Genomic DNA, 21,449 nt, shown 5'->3' with positions numbered 1-21,449 from the left:
GGGATAAAATGTGAAGTATTTTTAGAAGTTGGATTTCTCAAAAATAAAACCTTGAATTAGTAAAGAGTAATGCAAATTTGTCAGATCAACGTCAAGCTTCAAGCAAGGCTTCAAGCAAGGCTTCAAGCAAGGCTAAGAAAGAGCTTCACTTCTTTCTCCTATTGGTCGAGACTCCCCCTAAACATTCGCAGACACTGTCAACTATCATGTCATCTTAATGACCTCACATTCAGAAAGTTCTTCCATGTGTCGTGTCAGTAATATTAGTCAGAGTAGTGGTAGAAAACAAAAACAAAAACAAAAACCTAACTATTCACTCTTCCTCTCTAGGGGTTCTAAACAACTGAGGACAGAAAGAACCAGATCACAATAGAGCATCTGCTTTACTGCTGGAAATAAGTCAATGGGTAATATGGAAGGACCTCCTACTACCTCACATGCCTCTGACTGGCACCAGGTGCAAACAGAAATGCAGAGACGAGTCACAGGGCCAAAGCCCTCAGAGCAGGACAGACTGTTGTAGAGGTCATGAGAGCTCAGCCACAGGATGGTCTGAGTGGGTTTGTGTTGTGGTCCTGCCCTTGACCAATATGGTCAAAGACACACAGGCTCTCCATATTCTCCTCTCTTAGATGAAGCTCTTTCTTGGGGAGAGTGAGGGTATTGAGAGAGAGAAAGGAAGTGCCATTCTCTTCAATACTGCAAACGCAGGGGTGCTGAATAGACCTCCCCTGTCCTTTACTGGAAACATATAAAGGAGAGAAATATGTGTGTTTGTGTCCTAATTTATAGCTTTGATGTGGACTCCCTTGGCTTTGAATCTACCAACACTAGCTGTGCACCTTTAGGCAAGTTACGTAAACTATCTGAGCCCTAGCTGCCTCCTCTCTAAAATGGGACATGAATACCTACCTGCTGGGGTATGTGAAGGAATTAAAGAGACAATACATGTAAGGCACTTAACAGAGTAACTGGAGCAGAATGTCAACTCAAGAGATGTTGGTTTTCTTTCTATGTCCTCCTAAATCTTTCCAAAGGACCAGGCTTAGTTTTGCTCTTTCACCTCAGTCAAAGTGAACAGTCATATCAACCATCCATCCGTGGTCAGGCTTCATGCTTTTGAAACTAAATAATACCATGTCTTTGATCCTCTTCCACATGGGCCCAGTTTCCAGCCCTGGACCTTTTTTTTTTTAAAGATTTTATTTATCTGTTTGACAGAGAGAGAGACAGCCAGCAAGAGAGGGAACACAAGCAGGGGGAGCGGGAGAGGAAAAAGCAGGCTCCTAGCGGAGGAGCCTGATGCAGGGCTCAATCCCAGAACGCCGGGATCTCGCCCTGAGCCAAAGGCAAACGCTTAACCGCTGTGCCACCCAGGCGCCCCTCCAGCCCTGGACCTTGCTGTTGATCTCTTCAGAAACCCTCCTCTAATTCTCTTCATGGCTCTTACTCTGTGGAACAGCAGACTGGCAATGGGCTCCACTCCCCACGACCAAAAAGATCCAACAGGCACAGACACAAATGATTGTCTTCCCCTGGCTCCCCCACAGCTGTCCACAGTTACACCTCCCTCCCAGCCAGGAACTGGAGTCTCTTTCTCTGAACTCATGTGGTGTCAGTGACTCCTCATTCCTGCCATTTCAGATACTGGAGCTCCCCCTTCCTCAGAGGATCCTGAATTAGGGTTATGAATACTCATGACTAGGTCCCCTGAAGGAAACAGGCCAGCTGGCACCTTGGCAAGGTTCCAAATTATAATCGTTAAAAATGAATCCCCCTAAATAAATTAAAAATAAAACAACGAATCCCAAACTTTTCGGTCTTCACAGCAAACAGCAGAATGGCCTCAGCATTGGACAAAGCTCCCACCCACGGCCACAGAGCAGTCAGCCTTAGAGGGCAGTGACTTCAGGATGCAGACATATGGAGAGGTCATTTGTTTCTCATTTACCCAACAGATAAGAATATGGAAATAGTCTCAGTCCATTTGTTTGATGGGCCTCCTAAGCCAGTAATAAACAAATCAATACAATTAGTTTTGGCTCATCATCATTAAGGAACCTTCACTGCTGCGACACAATTTAATTATACCTCTTGCTCCATAGGAAAGGAAACCTGTCAAGATGGGTGACTTCTCTTGGAGTTGTGGCGAAGTGGTGGTGGGAAGGGAAGCTCAGGGGCAGCGTCTGTATGACTCCCTGAGAGCGCTGCGCATGTGTATGGCACAGCAGGGGTCTGCCCAGGATAGTTCTAAGTGCTCCTGCTGCAAGTTCTTGGGAATGCATTTGAGGCAATCTGCATTCTGTGTGGAGCTCAGATATATAACAACGGGAACAAACTGAAACAATGAGTAAAGATTAAAATGGCAGCCTCTAATCTGGAACTGAAATCAAACCAGGAGCCAGTATGCCTGGTGTGGATCCTCTGTGCCCCTCTGTGGTAGTGACAGAGGCCCAGAACCGCCTTCTGTCTCAGCTTTGCCAGCGAAGTCCCTGGCACACCATGACTAACAAGCAGCTCTAACATTCTATAAATGAGACCTGTGAACTTAACGTGGTTCACACAAAGCTCTCTTTGGACCATGGTTGGTGCTCACAGTTTTGGTTTGGACTCACAATTTTGAATAGCGTCTGCCTCCATCTCAGGTGGGTTGTTTTATTAAGGACACAGAGGAATCACTTCACATCGCTTCACTTCCTTTCCTCACCTTCAAGTAGACCTTCTCTTTAAACCAAATCTGAAGAGATGATTGTTCAGTTGGGGTAACTGCAGTAAATCTGATTTTGAAGTGATCTCAGGAAAATCAGTGTGGCCAATATCCTAAGTTTCAAATTAGGAAACGAAGGCCCAGAGTAGTTAACTGGTTTTCTAAGGTTACCCAGCTTGATGAGGACAACTGGTACTTGCATCTAAAGCTCAATTGGAAGGTTCCTTCTGCTATATTGGCCTAACAAGCCCACATTTCCAAAGCTCTCTGGTAAGAAAGACTCCCTCATAACAAAACACTTGAAAGTTTAATTTGCTGTTTCAACTTGTGTTTCTTCCCCGGGCTCCACAGAAGATCATCAATGAAGAGAAATGATTTTTCCAAGGTTATGCAGCTTCTAATTTATAGGAGACAGTAATCAATTAAATATTTATTTTTGGAGTTGACTTTATATCTCTTTCCTTTTCAAAGTAAAGTGACATACATATTGATTTTAAAATCTATATTTAAACATATGGAAGTGTTCTACCAGTGGATAGTATAACTTGGAAGAGTTAACGTAGGAGAGCCTCCTGACCTTTTTCAGATTGTGAGGTAAATGGGAAATAACTTTTTTTTTATTAAGCTATTAAAATTTAGGGGCTGATTATTATAGTACTTAGCAATACTTTCTCTGACTAACACAAGAACCTTTCATGCCAGTGTTTGGGATTAAAAAGGTAGCCACTGCCAACCTTCCAACCGTAACAAGAAATGTTTCCCTTACGCATCTGACTACTCATATGTAACAGTATTATGACAAGTATACTGTTATGTTCAGTAATCTTCTGCAATAATAGTAAAATTAACTCTCCATTATTTTATTGCTTAATAATAGTAAAAAGTTCTGTTAAATAAGTACCTGACACTCACATAGTATACCCTCTGCGATGGTTAGTTTTATGTGTCAACTTGAGTGGGACACGAGGTGCCTAGACATTTGGTCAAACGTTATTCTGTGCGTTGTCTGTGAGGGTTTCTGGAAGAGATTAGCATTTGGATCAGCAGACTGAGTAAAGCATATTACCCTCCCTGATGTGGCTGGGCCCCATCCAGCCAGTTGAAGGCTTGAATAGGAAAAAAAAGAAAAAAAGAGTCATCTTTCCATAAGGGCACTCTTCCTGCCTGACTGCTTTAAGCTGGGAATTTTTTTTTCCTACTATTGGATTCAATATCAGCTCTTCTTGGGTCTGGAGCCTACAAGCCTTTGGTTTGGACAAAAACTAGACCATCAGCTCTTGGGTCTCCAGTTTGCCACCTGTAGATCTTGGGACTTGTCAGCCTCCATAATCATGTGAGCCAATTATATATATATGAACACACACACACACACACACACACACACACACACACACACCCCTATTGGTTCTGTTTCTCTGGAGAACTCTAATACACACTTGTATTATATACAAGTATATAACTTGCATGTTTGTAACTTAACAAATGGACTAGAAAACTTAATTCAGGAGGCTTAAGTGACTTATAAGACCAACATTTTCTAAGAAATAAAAGCAATTTGACCTAAAAATAGGATTCTCTCAGTAGAATGTCAGAAATGAGAATGCTAGATATTTAAGATGGTATGGATTCTAGAAAGCATAGGATGTGGTCAAGATACCATTTAGCCCTCAAACTGGCTGTAAAATGTATTAAGAAAATGGCATCAGGGATGCGTTCAGAAATCCTGCTGCCAAGATTGAGTCAAGGTTTTGATTAAAAACCAAGAAATCTGGACAGATGTTCTACTGTTTGAACAACTTCAAAGTGTTGCAGAGATTTAGAGATATGGAAACAGCAGAAGCCTAGAAAAGGTCTGGGCAGAGATGACAAAGGAGCTCTGATGAGAACAGGGGACAGACCTGGAGGTGTGGGACATCCACATGAATCTGCTCACATCCCGGAGGAAATGGCCCTATACACACACAACATTTTCAGATTGTGGAAATTCCTGATAAATTTGTTGATACCGATTTGAAAAAGTTCTGAATGACTGAATTCAACACCTCCTCTCTTTAATACACACGCTGAAATGACAGAGTGGGCCAAATAAATAAATCAATCCACGTAAAACATGTTTTGAAATAAGACTAAGCTGTAAAGAGAAACACAGAAATCACACCCAGTGTTTGCATTGTCTTTTATTCTGAGTTGCTGGAAACATACCTATTTTTATTATTTCATTTAAAGCAGAGAGATAGGCATTCCTTTAGGACAGTAAAGGAAGGCTCGCATTTTAGAAAACTAGAAGATTCCAAAATAATGGCACATTTGAGAAATGGTAAATCAATTTCAGGAATCAGTGCTTTGAGATCACAGTGCAACGTCAGGAGCAAAGGATAGGTTTGAGCAGCGAGACCAGAGGCAAAGGGATTACAGTTGTAGTTTTGTGTCGTTCTTTCATACTAAGATCACATTTCTGCTTCTCGTATTCCCTAAATTTCCTTGTCTTACAAATCCCACACCACGGGTTATTTTGCAGTGATGGCCCCTTGTCAGTTCCCCTCGGCGAGGTGTGCCTCTAGGCCGTGTCTTTCTGACTTTGCCACCCCTATATGGCAGCATCTACCTCTTCAGCCACTCGAAAAACGTCCAGCACAAGTGGTTTTATAACACATTCTTTACTTCCAAAGACGGCATTCAATTTTGAAAGGCTGATGAACGATATAAACAATTGAAAAAAACTGAACTTGATAGGGAGTAATTATTACAGAAAAATAGGTCTAATGGTACTTTAAAAACAAGTCAACAAAAGTAAGATGTTAACTCTCTGTTCCAGGGGCGCCTGGGTGGCCCAGTGGGTTAAGCGTCTGCCTTCGGCTCAGGTCATGATCTCAAGAACCTGGGATCAAGCCCCGTATCCAGCTCCTTGCTCAGCAAGGAGCCTGCTTCTCCCTCTTCCTCTGCCTCTCCCTCTGCTTATGTTCTCTCTCTCTGACAAATAAATAAAAATATTAAAAAGAAAAGAAAAAAAGAAAAAAACTGTCTGTTCCATATCCCTTTCACCTGCTCCCAGGGTGAAATAAAGGTGTGGAGCTCAGAACAACTTAGACTACCCCAATCCCAGGGCACTAGGAGATGACCCTTTCTTTTGGGAAAATCAGCTAGTTGGTAGAACAGGCAATAAAATAGGGCTTATAACTGACATTACTGACCTTATCCTACAAGAGATCTGTGCTAGTCCAAAATTTCTCAAACCCCTGTGCTCATTAGTCTTACGTATTTATTTAGCCCCCCCCCCGCATTGCTTTATATTGTATGGTGGGTAGTCCTACACCAGGGCTTACTTCCATGCCCAAGTTAGGTTTGCACATTACAACACGGAGGGCAGTTCAGTTTACCAAGGCACTTCCTGTGTCACAGGTGGGGTTCATTGTTGGTGATAAGCTACCACCATTCAATTTTCTTTCAAGTGTGGCCAAACCGCATTTAGCTTTTATTACCATATAATCAGATACTTAGTTTTTAGTAATGAGGATTTTTTTCTTTTTAATTTTTACTGTGTTCATATTGTTAGGTCTGCATTTCTGTTTCTTTATGATGTAAGCCTATTTTTCTCAATTAAGCCTACTTCTTCTAAAGCATCATTAAACCTATCATTTTATTTATTTTACTTTCCATGAATTATGTGTTTTATTTATTCAGTGTAAGTGTCTCTTAGGAATTCTGTAGGCTTATAGAACACCAATAAGATTATTCTTGCTCATTAAGTCACTGGGCCTCTAGCCCATTCTTAGAAGGACAATGAGTTAACTCACTGGCAAGAAATGAGCAAACGATGGAGTGAGAAAACCTAACGAGTCATAGTGCAGGTTACTTAACTTGTCTGAACCTTAGTTTACTTTTATGTCTAATAGGAATACTAATATGGGCTGCACATGCCATGGGATAGTTGTGTACATCAAACTGTATATTCATATCAGGATGTTAAGTTGGAAGTTTTGACTGAACACTCAGCTCTCACAGATATCAGATACCAATGTGACTTATGAGACAGACCAGCCTGCAAGAATTTGAAATGGAGACAATTAAAATCCAAAGCAAGTCAACCACATAGACTATAAGAGGTTTGAGAGAGGAAAGAACTGGAGATGGATTTCTTTAGCAAGAGCCAAGTTGTAAGGTCCCCTCCCCAAAGGGGTGCTTGTCCCTTTAAATCCAATCAAGTAAAAGAGACTCCGACTTGTCACTTGGAAATTTGGTGTCTGTCCCCTACAGCTAGGGAGCTGTAATAAACTGACATGCAACTTCCAACGGCAACAGAGGCCCAAGAAGCGTCTCCTTCAGATTTTTGGTACAAAAGTTGAGTGAGTGTGTGCCTTAGATTACACATAGGCCACGCAAACAAGGGGACCAGATGCAGATTCTGTTAGCTCCATTCTTTCAATAGCATCTTTGAAATGGGAAAAGTCATAAAATAATAGCTGGGGGTGGGTCCCCACCTATTCCTCGGGATTATGGAAGGAGTAAAGAAACCGTTCAGAAGAAAATGCATCATCACCTGTATCAAGACAACTGTGGAGCTGGGAGGTTCCTCGCATTAAGGGCGGGGTGGGCAGGGAGAGTCCAAAGAACCCAGGGAGGTGTTCCATGAGAGAAAAAGGTTTTAATATAGGCCAGCCTCAGGGGCCATGAGGTCACCTTACAAAGAACTGGCCATGTAAGAGCTTGCCTCACCTCCTTACCTCTTGCTCCACCTCCAAATGATCTATAAATAAGCAGCTAGCTAGTGCAGAGAGGAGCAAGAAGGAAAAGAAATCAAATGCATCACATTTCTAGGCTGTGGGCATACTGGGAGGAGAAAGAGTCGCTGTAATCTTGGATGAAGTTGGAAGGTTTGACCATTACATGGGACCGGACATTTAAAGTACCAAATTGTGACAGTGTTTTGTTACTTCAAGTGACCAAAATATTTTTATTACTTAAGAAGTATCAGAAAAACCATGGGATACCTAAGTCGAGTGTTCATCTAGAGGCAGAGGAAAAACTGAACGTATTTTAGAGAGAGGTGACAAGTGTAATTTTATCATTATATCCCACAACTGTATGTTCAATGTACTTGAGATAAACACACACACACTACAAATACACACACTATACAATGTGTGAAGAACTTAAGCGTCTACAGAGACTACAATATAAAATAGATGGGGATTTCCAAGGCCAACCCAGCATGCACAGATTAAAAAAAAAGTTCCTGTATCTTATAATTTAGTCTCCACTTTGAGAATCCAAGAGGGTCTAGAGTGGAGCAAGGGAGAGCCACGTGAAGGACTTTCATCAGAAAGTTCTTGCTTTGCCAAAACTCCACGTTACCACGTCTAATGCAAGTGTGGTGAGGGGATCTTCATGAAGATCACTGTGAGATCTGTGAGCTCTGTCTCCTGGTCAGGAGACAGAAAAGACTGTTGCCTAATCCCTGAGGACCAAACTATCCTCCTAGAGTCAGGCAGGGCCAGGATGTGAATGTTTCCCATGGAGCATATGTGAGTCACAGGAGAGAGAGCAAGTGTGGGATTTTCTTGTATCACCCCTAAGGAGTTTGCCCGGAAGGCTCACACTGAGGATATATGCTCTCCAGCTCCTAAGGGGTGAGAGAAGAGCCACAAGAGACCATATAGATTGGAATAGAGACACATGCTTCATATAAGAGTCCCCAGAGAGAAGAGCCCAGTGGGGAACCTCTGAAGGATCCATGAAAGCTTCCTCAACCAGGCGGATCAGCTTGAACCACTTGTCAGGCTTGCAGAACTAACAGTCAAGTAAAAATTAGTGAGGCTAAGGTATTGTCCCCTCAACTTTCCTCCCATCTCATGCTCAACCCTGAGTTAAAAGGCTCTGAAACAGCAACTATAAGATGAGAAAAGAGATGAGCAAAACAGAGTAAAGAGCCCAGACCCATGATGCCCTCTCTGACCACAGAGCTCCACCTGGGGGAGGGGAGAACGCTTAATGTTAACTCAAGTTCAGAGTTTTGATTATTCCATGGAACTGTAAACGACAATTACTGAGTTGAGACTGCATTTGTGACTTCAAGGCATTTTAGGACTGTTTTACCCATGAGTGAGCTGAGAATCATAGAGCCTACTGGAATTTTCATCCAGGAGCAGAAAAAGAATCCCTCTCCAAAAAAAAAAAAAAAGTAAAGGGATGGTAGAAGACAAAGTTGCATTTTGATTGCATAATGGTCAGTGATTACATATCCTAATACCTAGAACAAGCCAGTAGTAAGTAGTTAGCAAATATTTATTGAATAAATTAATAACATGCTAGTTTTACACACACATGCAACTCTGGAAAATATAAATCTTCCTATAGTAATACTTCTAAATAAGTATATTATTATAATAACTATTAGTGGTAGCAGTATCCAATTACCTTCAATCTTGATAAGGTTTGCAGTGGAAAGCATTCATCCACTCATCCATTCCTTCACTAATTTATATAACAAATGTTGACTGAACCACTAATTTATTCCACGGACCATGACCGGACACTGGAGATACAAGGGTGACACATCTCCTATCCTCACAGATTTTACTCTTCAAAGGAGAAGACGGATAAGCAAATAAACAATTGCTTCCAAAAAGCCTGAAATGTTGACGGGGGAGGAGGAGAAAGTAGAAATAAGATGATCACAAAAATCCACGAAAGGGTTTTGCCCTGGGCTTGCTGAGTTTTGGACAGCTGGCAGCCAGAGTCAAGGACACCATGGTCTTAGGAAGCAGCAGTACCAGCAAAGAAGGAGAAAGGGCAGAGGCGGCCAAAGAGGCATTTTATTCTCTTCACAAATATGTTCAGCACTGGTTCTGGAAGGGGAAGCCAGGGTTGGATTGCAGAATCATGGACAAGTGACAGATGCTAGAATGGGCTAGAATGTATGATTAGTAGGGTGGGGTCGCAGAGCCAGAACGCCTTGTAAATTGTTTCCCGTTGTCTCTCATTCATTCATACATTCATTCAGCGAACATTTATGAAGCACTGGCTCTGAGCCAGCCCCTATAACCTGAGGGGGTGAATCTGGGCTCTAAAGCACTGTCCACTGGAAGACCAGCCTGCTCTTCCTCTTCCTTAGTTACCTTTCCTTGCCAGGGCTTTTCGTTCTCCTCCTCTGGAAGAGAAGGCAGTGGTGTAGTTGAGCAGTTACGAGCAGAGGCTTGGAGTATACCCTGTCTGGATTTTGTCTAGGTGGTTCCAGTCAAGTTATTTCATTTCTCTGACCCTCAGGTTCCTCATAGGTAAAAAAATGCTCTAGTAAAACCCCTCCTTGGAAAGTAGATTAAATGAAACAACGCATGTGAAGGAACTAGCACAGTTCCTTGCATGTAGGAAGCCCTGCAGAAAGGTTAGTTATTTATCATTCTCTTCTTTTCTTTTCTGCTTGCTCCCTGGCAAATTGGGCACTTTATTCTACTTACCACAGATGCTGTGGTGTTTAAAATATTCCTACTCTGTGAAGCCATTTAATATTGGTATGTGGAATGTCTCCTTCTTTTTTCTCCTCTTAATCAGTGTTATTGTTAACAACTCAGAAGCAACACAGCGATTATGACTCCGAAAGAAGGGAAATCTCAGGGGCTCATAACCTTTCAGAACATGAAGGACCTCTTGGGCTAAAATTCTGAAAGCTGGCTCTTACTGCAAAGGTGAGTTTTGTGTGTGTGTGTGTGTGTGAAGGAAATTTGATAAAATTCTCTTTAACAAATTTCTGAGTCACTGGAGCATGAAAAAAGGTATTTCTCAGCCCTTGAAAGAAATTCTGGGTGCCTTTTTCAGTGCATGAATATCTCAATAAGCAGCTTGATTTTCAAATGTCAAACTTGCCACAGAACTTGGTTCTTGGGTAGGACAAATGCCTTTGATTTGTTTGAAGAAATTTGATTTGGAAATAGCCAAGTGATTAGTTGTCGAGACTAAAGCTTTGAAGTCACAGAGTATGGATTTCTATTATAGGCCCTTGTAGAGTCCCAGACATTTGCATGTAAAATATTTCTAGAACTTTTGCATATGCTTAGATATTAAAATAAGCATGCTTAATGCATTTATAAGATCCCATCTGTCACATACATAATACACTTTAAAATGGTACCCAATGAGGAAATATGGTCTTGTTGTTTAACCTTAATCAAATAGGAGAACAAACACACAGTAATAATGAACTATGATTGCTGAAGTCCTAAATGCACAGTTGTATTTAATTCTGTACATCGTGCACTTGGGATACTGTTAAATAATAGCTTTTATGAGATCTCCATTTGAAAGAGACTCAAGAATGTGAAGCTGAACCAAAGAGAGTCAAGAATCATTCAAGCATAAAAATAGAAGTCTAAAAAAGACCTTGAAAGGTTGAAACATCCAATCTCTACCGAAAGTTACAGATTTGCAGGAGGTGAGGGCTGGGGCAGGCGAGGGAGATCACCTACTCTAAACCATTCATTTTATAAAATCAGGAAATGGGTGTTCAAATTAGAGTTTGTTCAAACCTTATTTGTGCTTTTCTTTCAGATTTTCAGAACAGAAAATTCTACAACTTCCTCTAGTAACATATTTTTGTGCTTAATCATCAGGAAATTGCAACCACCTTAATTTCCTCCAATTAGGCCTATTTTCTTGATGCATGTGGATTTAAAAGAACAGTCTGCCATACACCTCCGTTAGTGACTAATGTTAGAATATGACACTATGGCAAAATGTTAGAAATGGGAAATAAATCCTGAGATAAGAAAACTCACAGGAGACCTAACTAGAATTTTTTTTTTAAATAAATTTATAGCACGTGAATAGATTCAAAGTAATTCATTGTGTGATGGTGCAGAATCAGGAAGGGTACAAGTGAGGTTTTGGAATAAACGGTCTGAATTCTCATTCTGTCCCTTACAAATTGTGAAACTGGGCAAATGACTTATCTTCTCTAAGTCTCTATTTCCTTATGGATAATAACTAATAGAACAACATTGTTGTTGTTGTTGTTTTTAAAGGACTCAGAAGAACATCTAACCTATTTAAACATTCAATATATGGGGGCACCGGGGTGGCTCAGTCGTTTAAGAGACCGACTCTTTATTTTGGCTCAGGCCATGAACTTGGGGTCCTGAAATGAGCCCCTGTGTGGAGCTCCAGGCTCAGTAAGGAGTATGCTTAAGTGTTTCTCCTGCTCTTCCTCTGCCCCTCCTCTCTGCTTGCGTGCACATGCACACACACACTCTCTCTCTCTCTAATAAATAAGTAAATTTAAAAAAACCCATACAATACATGGTGTTTTGATTGTGGTTGATATTATTGTTATATGCCATATTTGCAGGGTAATAAAAAGGAATTGTGATTACCTATTGTACTCACCTACAACCTCTCAAATATGTTATTTTAAGCTATACACACACACACACACACACACACACACACACACACACAAGAATTGACTGTTATAAAGAGAGTTTGAGGGGCTAGTATTCGGGAAGGGGGGGAAGATATTCCTAAAGCTGATTACAGAAGGATCTTTTTCTTCTTTCTTTCTCAGAGATCATTAAGCATGACAACAGCTGCAGGTACTATGCATCCTGTGCAGAAGAATGGACTGGGCAACATTTTAGTGCCTTTTAAATGCATGATTTCCTGACTTTAATCTAGCCATCATCATTGTTGCACTCCATCTTATTTTCTTAGTTTCATGTAGCATTAATTCATGTTTACACTTAAAACTTAAGAGCAAATATAAAAAGCCACATGTATAAGGTGTGTCCAATTCCATGATCCAGTTATACTAAACAGCTATTATTTTAATCTTTCTTCAGGAATGAAGAAGATAAGTCCTGTTTGTTATCACTGGAGACTCCAATTTATCTGAGTAAAACGAATTCTAAATGATTACTGATAGTGGTAAGTCTTACGCAAATCTATTGCTGATCAGTAATTGCATGTTAATTTTCACCACAATGAAAAGCAAATCCTCTAAGTTCTCACTCTCGTTATTTAATACAAATTGGTGTCACAACATGACCGGTAAAGAAAATCTTTCATATTATGTCCTTTTGTTAGTTTCACAAATTTAATTACAGACACGGGAACTGTCAATTTTGTTGCTTTTATTAACGAGGAACTACAGACAACTTTACTACTTTTAGGTCAGTATGTTACATTTAAAAATGTGAATTTTAAAAAGTGGATTGACCAGTAAAGCGATAAATTTGGATAATAAGAGGCTGACACAAAGACACCTAGGGGAGTCTTTACAGGCCAAGAGGAAACCAATGATGAGTAGCTAAAATCTTGCTGGACTGTATGAGGCTGTGAGGTTTGGAGAAAAGAGAAGAATGTTGATTTTGTTTGTCTCTACATTTCAATGACCCCCACCCCCGGCCCCCCAAACTTACTTCCTAGAGTAATCTCTTCTGGGATATAGAGAGGATAGTATCTCCGTTTTTCTGTATGTCTCTAGAATACCATTTTTAGCCTGTTGATACTGTGCTGAGGAGGGTATTCTGCAGGAAGGGCTGGAGCCCAAGTAGGGAAGAAGAAGGTCAACCAGAGAAAACAATCTAGAGGCACAGGACTGAAAAGATAGTGGTACTAGTAGTGTATTAATTTTAGAACAGGAATAACATGTCATTTTGTCTTGTGGGTAATAAAAGACCGTTCTCTGAATGGGAGTTAGAGATAGGGGACCTGACTATATGACAAGCAACCTGACTTCACTGAGGAATGAAGTCTCCCTAGAAATTACCTACAGCAGATCATTCAGAAAGGAAAAGCCTGGATACATCAAACATAGGATAAGCATTGCTTCAGCCTGGGCGTCAAAAGAGTTCCTCAGAAAATAAACCGGAAGGGACTACAGAAAACAGAAAAGGATATGTTTGCAAGAACTCAGGACAGGTGGTCTATATCCAGCAAAGGAACTTCCCTGCCTCACACATAAGACCCTTTGACTGCATGACATCATAAAGATGGCACCTGCAATGTGTGTATAACAGCCTTGGGTCTAAGTAAGCTGAGACTTAAAGATCCTCATGTAGGCTGAAAGGCACAAAGGAAGTTTCTTGCTTTAATTTGCTCCAGACTCTGTGTTACACCCAGAGGAACCCACGCAAAAGGAATTCTCCTGGTCTAGCCTGGCTCACAGATGATCACATTAAGGCATGAGGCCAGGACCTCAGCCAAGGTGTCCCTTTGCCCGACTTCATGTTCTTAGGGAGACAGGGAAATGGCTGAGGGCAGGATTGGAACACTCAGATCCTGGGTCATGATTCCATCTGCCCTTTTAAACATAAAATATAGGATTCGACAAAACATGCTGGATTATAAGATAAGGATGTGGTTCGCTCTCAGCATGTGCAGGGATAAATATTTAGGGGTACTGTATGTTTTAAAATTATTTCTCCTTTTTCTTTTTGTCTGTAGTCATGGGAAACTAAAGGGAAAGTCAGGAAAATGGAGCAAACAGGAAAAAAGACACTCTACAGGGATCTCCAGGGAAGCTTCTTGAGACACAGGTCAGAGAAGAGAAGATCAAGACAATCCTAGATCATGTCTTCCAGGAGAATATTTCTCTCCTAGGTCCACAGACAGACAGAAGCCAAGGCAGGGCTGGCCCTGAAAGAGACCACTAACTGTTGGAAAGGATTTCCCTCCCGATGGATGACTGACAAATGCCTTAAAAACCCTTATCATGAAAGGGTACCATTGCTACTTGTACACAACACAAATAGATCTGAGGTGGCCAGTGGTCTGGGGCTGACCAACTGTTCATTTTCATAAAGGGCAACACAATTTTCAGTTTGGGATTTTAATGGCAGTTTGCACCTGACACTATAAAGCCTGTATCCAAACTGCTCCTCTGAGAAAGAGAAAGAAAAGCACAGGATGTTGGTCAAAATGAATGGGCTGAATGGTCCCCGGTCCTCAAAATCATACCAACCTCTTTATGTCTTAGTGAAAATGGTCCTATGCCATAAAGGGAAGCTATCAATGGTCTTACTTGACCCCAGCATATGTCCAAATCAGAATCAGAACACTTACAAGTTATTTACTTAATGTATTTTCTCATTCTCTTATTTCAATACTTATAGGCAGAAGTACCTTAGTAATAAATAATACAAATTTACACTAGAGCAAAGGTTTGCCGACTATGGCCTTTGGGTCACATTCAAGCAATGGCCTGTTTTCATATGAGCTAAGAATGTTTTGCACATTTTAAAAAAGATTTTATTTATTTATTTATTTATTTGTCAGAGAGCAAGAGTGAGAGGGAGCAGCAGACAGAGGGAGAAGCAGGCTCCTTGCTGAGCAAGGAGCCCCATGCAGGACTTGATCCCAGGACCCCGGGATGTGACGTGAGCCAAAGGCTCACTTAACCAACTGAGTCACCCAGATTGACTCAAAACTTTTTAAAGGGTTGTAAAAAGTTAACAAAGAATATGTGACAGATCATATGTGACCTGCAAGGCTATAATATTTACTCTCCAGTCCTTCGCAGAAAAAGTTTGCTGAATCCTACATTTGAACATTTTTATTTTCTGACATCTAAAATTATGAATAATGAAGTAGGAAGGAACCAGCACATTAGTTTTGGTTTGCCTGAAGATTCACAAAGATTCTGTGAAACAACCGAATTTGTTCCTAGGAAGGAAAGCTTCATGACACTTATAAATTATAAAATGATCTGGTGTTATATAATATTGTATTAAACATTTGTTACATTTAAAGCATTGACTGAAATGCAGTCAGACCCATTTTCTTATATGGTAAATATTCTTGAGAAATCGTCTCAGTGACTGGCCAAATGTAGGAAAGCTCCAGATTACTACAAATTCCGGTGACTATAGCCACCACTTATTGTGCCCTTACTAGATCAAGTGCTTTGCATACAATATCTCATTCAAAGACACTCCACAATTATGCCACGAGGGAGAGTGTTCTCCCCATTCTACAGCTGAAGCGACTGAGGCTCAGGGGGGTGAACAGCATGTCCAAGGCATCCGGGATAGTGAGCGAAGGGACAAGGATGCGAACTCAGTTCTAGCTGACTGCACAGCACGAGCATGTAACCTTGACAGGATCCTGGAGGATCACTCCCCTATCCCATCCCCCTTAGAAGAGAGATCGTGTCGATTTCAGTCCTCACTTTTTAAAAAATAAATACTGCACAATGTGGCGAGTGGGAAGTCACTGCACTGCCACTAAATGAAACCTCCTCACCTCAACATTCTGGGCCCACCGCCTCCGTACACAGACGTCCTGCTCAGACGCCCAAGTACCCTTTCTGAAGGTTTAAGGACCCATAAAAGGAAAGCATCTCTTGTCCTTTCATTGTGATTTAAAAAGCTGAGGTTAGGGTTTCGCATTTTCGCATTTTCATTTGGGGCTATTTAAAGGACGAACCTTTGAATGGTGGTAATTTTAGTTGAGTGCATATGTTGCGTTCCTTATTTTTACCGAAGCGATGCAGCCTTCCAAGAACCGTAACTAAAATAAGGTGCAATCCCACAGGACGGCACGGGGCCTTTTTTCCTCACGCCAGGCCTCTCCCTCTCCTTTCTTTCTGCCCTCAACCTTTGCTTGATGTCTCTACCTTTTACAGGAGAAAGGAGTTCCAGAGTAGCCTTCGGGCTGGATCAAAAGGGTAGGAGAGCTGGTTGCATCTTTCTGTTTGAAACCTCTAACAGCTCCTGCTCCACGCAGCCCTCAGCTTCAGGCCTGTGTCTTGAGCTGCTAAGGGAGCATTTTTACATGGAAGTTGTGCTGTCACATCAAAAAATAACAACTGTAAACTGGACTTTTCTTCCTCAAGACTCCAGCTTTTTATCTAGACCTGTTGCTGTCCGTACAACATTATATCCCACATGGAGCTTCATAAAATCTTTTCTTTCCCTTTCTCCTCTGCCCCCCATCCAATCACTGGGTCACACGGAAGCGTGCGGCCCACTCCTCTCCCCCGTCTTACCCTCTCTCTCTTTCTGTACTTAGCTCATCACCTGACACCTGAATTCCGTTCCAGGTCTTTTCATTTGTCTCCCTGCCTAGAGACTCTTCCTCTTCACATCCTATTGCAGCATAATAAAGCTCTCAAAACTCAGGGGCTTAAAGCAACAACCACTATTTATCGGCTCACGGTTCCGCAACGTGGGAGGGTTCGGTGGCAACGGCTTGTCTCTGCTTTGTGTGTAATGGCTGCAGCAACTTGACCAGGGCTACAGGCATCAAGCCCACGTTACTGACATGTCCGGTGATTCTGCTGGTTTGCTGCACCACACGGGGCTTCCTGAGCCTCTCTGTCTTCTGCTCTTGCAAACCCCCGGGGTCCTCTGTCCACCTGGCCTCTCTCTCCAGCTGGTCAGGCAAATTGGACTTTTGTTCTTGGTAGCTCAGGATTCCAGAAGTGCAGGTATGGAAACTGCGGTGTCTCTTAAGGCCTAGGCATGAAAGTCATGGAATGCCCCTTTTGCCTCATCCTGGTCAAAGCAACTCATAAGTCAAGCTTGGGTCAAGGGGAGGGGATCCATTCCACTTCTTGATGGGAAAAGATACAAAATAAAATTGTGGATGGGCATGTAGGACAGGAGAGCTTTTTTGTGTAACCATCACAACAAGGTAAAATCCATATTCCAGCACTTAAGTTTCAATATTAATGGATATCCAGTCTACCCCAAAATAGAATGATCGGCTCTATAAAAAGTGAGTTTCCCATCTGTAAGTATATTCAAGGACAGATCGGGTGGTATAGGGATAGGACCTAATCCAACTCTAAGAATCTACCTTTCCAATACCGTTGCAAATTTATAGACAGGGAAAGAAAGGTGATTCAAAAAATCAAGATGAGTATGAATATAATCAATCATTGATTTGTAGCAAAGAATCTTTTTGTTTTGTTTTGTTTTGTTTGATAAAAGAATCATTTTAAATTCTAACTTCACACTGTAGACCAAAACAATTTCCAAACGGTTCACCTTGGACTTGTCATCGCTTAGAAATGTTGCATCTATGCAAGCGAACACCAATCTCTCCCTCTGTGAGCACAATTTCTTATCACACCAGAGTTCTCACTTCTTTTGTCAGACTCTGCATTCTGGCCAGTGTCATCTTGTCTCCAGAAGTTGCTGCTGTGTAGCTCCTTCATTTATCAGCCCTTTGCCATTCCTCACTTTTGCCACTTCTTTTCTTCCCCCAGATGAGCCTGTTCCCATTTCACAAAGACAACTGGCTTCATTCATCTTGACTGCCTTCAACTTTCTGCTCCTCACAAAGATATGCACCCTTAGCTTTGCCCCTCCTTATCACCTCACACTAGCCCCTGTCTTAGAAAACAAGAAGTCCCTCTTCTCCAAGGTTTATTCATCCATCTACCTCTTCTCTGAGTTTCATCCTCCCTCATCTTCTCAGTAAGAGTATTCCATCAATTAATCTCTCTCTTTTCTGCATCTTCAAACTGTCACCCCCTGAGAGCCATTTCTTTTCCTCCAGCAAAGAAAATATCCATCTTTCACCTATCTGGAATAAACTTCCTAATCTCTGCCCAACATCTCACTATGATCTCATTCGCTCTCCAGTTTTCATAGCCAAGCCTCAACAGTAGTCGCAACTAGTCTTTGCATACTCATCGAAAACCATAGCTGGTATTTACTAAGAACTTGTAAGGGAACTGGCACTGTTCTAAGCATTTCACCCACTTGAACTCATTTACTCCTCATAACAACCTTGAGATAGTTCTATTTTTATTTCCATTTTGTAGAAGAGGAGATTGAGAGAGAGAGATTTAGTGAAGTGCTCACAGTCAACAGCTAATGAATGGCAGAGTTTGGGTTTGAAGTTAGGTGGCCCAGATCCAGAGCCTATGCACTCACTCCCCAGGCATTACTGACTCAACCATTCATGCTATTCAGTTGGCTGCACTGTGGCTTCTGCCTTCACCATGCCCCTGAAACCGCTCCCACACAGATCACCAAGGCCAGGCTAGTTGCTAATTTCAACTGACACCTGGTGGCACTCATCTAAGTTGGCTGCCAAATTATTCACGAAGAGGAATGAAGAGGGAAACTGACAGAAAAGGAAAGAGCAGAGAATTCCCGTCCATTGTTCATGTGGGAAGGCATAGCATGAGAAATTCTGTCCTTGTCCAGCTGAAACCAAGGAAAGGAATCATGCCTCCCACCCACCTATGCCTTATGTATTTTAGACCAGATTTCTACATGGAAATATCTGCAGTGTTAGTCAGTTCAAATCACAAACTCATAATTATAGGCAAGGGCTCAATTATACCTGCAAGTGACCCCACAAATCTAGTGTTTACCTTGCTAAATACCAATTTTGCCAGGACCATTGAACACTCTTACTCACTAACACCTGCAAAGAACATGGGCCTGCAAAGCCCTTTGCTGTTAGGAGCATTTTACAAAACTCAGTCCTTCCACAGTGGGTCAAGAGCTTTGGCATGTGCAGTTATTGAAAAAAAAGTCCCTATTGTTAAAAAAATGACCTTAATCCTACTCAAGTTAGAAAATCAGAACAAAAAAACTGTTTGGAAAAATATAATAACAACAGAAAGTTTCAAAAATGATGCCAAAAGACTAAAGAATGTAAAATGAAGGGGAAATAGTTCATTCTTAGATATTTGAATATTTTTCACTTCTATCTCATTTAGATGGTCAACAAATGTTTATTGAACGCCAAGCACATGCATGTTGCTGTATTACGTGAGAGAGTGATCTGAGACAAATCAGGGCCCTACTCTCTTTGGCCGTAAATGCTAGTATTCAATAAATGAGCAAACTAGATGAACATTTATTCATTTATGAGGCATACGCTGATTGCCCACGACGCGTAGGTAAGTCACTGCCCTTTAAGGATCCCACTTTCAAGGATCTTATAGACTACTAGGGAAGAACACCGTGAACAATAATACAAACTGGAAAAAAGTATTTTAAACATTTAGAAAAGCCACAAACATATAGTAAGCATTCAATACCATTTGTTAAATAACCGTCAGTGCTCTAACATAGGTTCACGTGAAGTGTTGCAGACATTAGAATAATAAAATCAGTGTGTATTTCATGAAGATGGTATCTGAACTGGGCTTGGAAGAGACTGAAGCTACCATGGATAGGAATGGAGAAAAACACTTCAGGGCAAAGCTGTGGAGGCAGGAAAATCTAGAAGATAAGTGACCAGTTGCTTTTGCCAGCACTGGGAGGTGAGCAAGAAGTAAGATTAACCAAGGAGTTAGTGTTTTCATCAACAAGCAAGAAGGAACGGGCAACATTATTGGGGAAGGATAGGAGAGGATTAGAACACTGACTTAAGAAGGTGCACTGATGAGGTATTAATACAAGATTCAGGGAGGGAAAGAGACTAAGTCATGTTTATCTGTGTGTCAACAACCTGCACAAGGCCTGGCTATCGGTGAGTATCTTGGACATCTGTCCTCTGCTTTCAGCATCTGGCCCATGAGCTAAATCATCCCTGCCCCATGCTCAGCCCAGTTTCTGTGGAGCCAAACTTAGGGTCCAAAAGAGAACAGGTGGCCCAGGCACTACCATGGCCTCAGGGATGGAAATGTGACCCAGTTGGGACTAAAGAGATCAGGCCCAGAATTTTTGTCTAAACTCTTAGGGAAGTAAAGCCCTTGATCTTTTTTTTTTTTTTTTTTTCCTTTTGGATTTGGGGAAGCATGAGAGAAAAGCCTGTTTGAAAATAGAGACAACACAGGAGAAAGTGTATTTCATATTTCATAATAACATCCTTAGCTGCTTAAAACATTTTCAGCTGGAAGTTTCTCCTAACTTGCAAATGGGAAGGATCCTGACTGATACAATAAGAGCTTTATTTAATGAATAAACATAAGAATGAGTGATTTTTTTATATAAAGAAATAGAATAGATCTAGTGGGAGAGGACACCAGTTTCAGTTTAGCCAATCTACTGTACCATTTCCCATCCCTAGATGCCAGCAGTCAATTAGTTTCACTTGGAATCCCTCCCACCCATGAGCTATGATTTATTTCTACCCAACAATCTCATGATCTATGTTTCTATTGAGTCAATTACAGAGAATCACACTACTAGGCACACAGTACCAATGCAATAAATCCTTTGGATTTACTGCAGAATCTAGGCTTTAGAGAGAAAACAAATCATGAAAGATTCTGTTCCCCCAAAAAAGTATAGTTTCACTTCAAGTCAAAAGTGACTCATACTGGAAATATCACTGAGCTGGCTCAAATAACCTCCTCTGGGCAAATGCTAGAGAGGCAAGAGGGGTCATTTCCACATGTGCTCACCTAAAGCAATGGCTCCATTAATACCAATATATATATATAATATATATATATATATATATAAAATCAAATATCGGTCAGAACATTTCAAACTTTTTCCATTCTAGCTTCCTCCTAACCAGTCACAGCCACTCAGTATTCCCATGGTGGCATTACATTGCCAAGGCTTGGGCTGTTCTGAAATAAAATAACTGCTCTCCTCTGCCTTACCTATTGTTAAATTGGTGGGCTTTATACATCATTCATAAGCCTCCTGGTGTTATTTATTGTGAATCTCTCTTGCTCAAGTCACATTTGATCAGCATACTGAGAAACAAGTGTTCCAGCCACTAAACAAAACTTTTATAAGAAGAGAAATGATTTGAAACATGTTCTGGATTCAGTTTACCTTAATACAGTTAACTGGATTAGCTGCCAGGGATATGTCTCTTCGTGAATTAT

The 21,449-nt window shown here is 41.2% G+C and overlaps 1 protein-coding gene across 11 annotated transcripts in view; it reads right to left on the bottom strand.

Moving 5' to 3' along the window:
* The window catches only part of ST6GALNAC3 (ST6 N-acetylgalactosaminide alpha-2,6-sialyltransferase 3), a 514,884-nt gene that overhangs the window by 133,484 nt on the left and 359,951 nt on the right, over positions 1–21,449 (bottom strand). The window contains exon 4 of one of the 11 annotated variants that reach the window (XM_045801993.2): positions 1–21,449. This exon is cut by the window's left edge and continues 18,427 nt beyond it; it is cut by the window's right edge and continues 43,019 nt beyond it. The exons of the other annotated variants lie outside the window; for them this stretch is intronic. The gene's annotated coding sequence lies outside the window, so the exon portion shown is untranslated. 11 annotated transcript variants of the gene reach the window in all.

The sequence above is a fragment of the Ursus americanus genome, chromosome 12 (genome assembly GCF_024610735.1).
Source record: "Ursus americanus isolate L20-20 chromosome 12, mUrsAme1.1.p, whole genome shotgun sequence".
Classification (NCBI taxonomy): domain Eukaryota; kingdom Metazoa; phylum Chordata; class Mammalia; order Carnivora; family Ursidae; genus Ursus; species Ursus americanus.
Note: the sequence above shows the minus strand (reverse complement) of the source record. Positions and strands in the feature narration are given on the sequence as shown.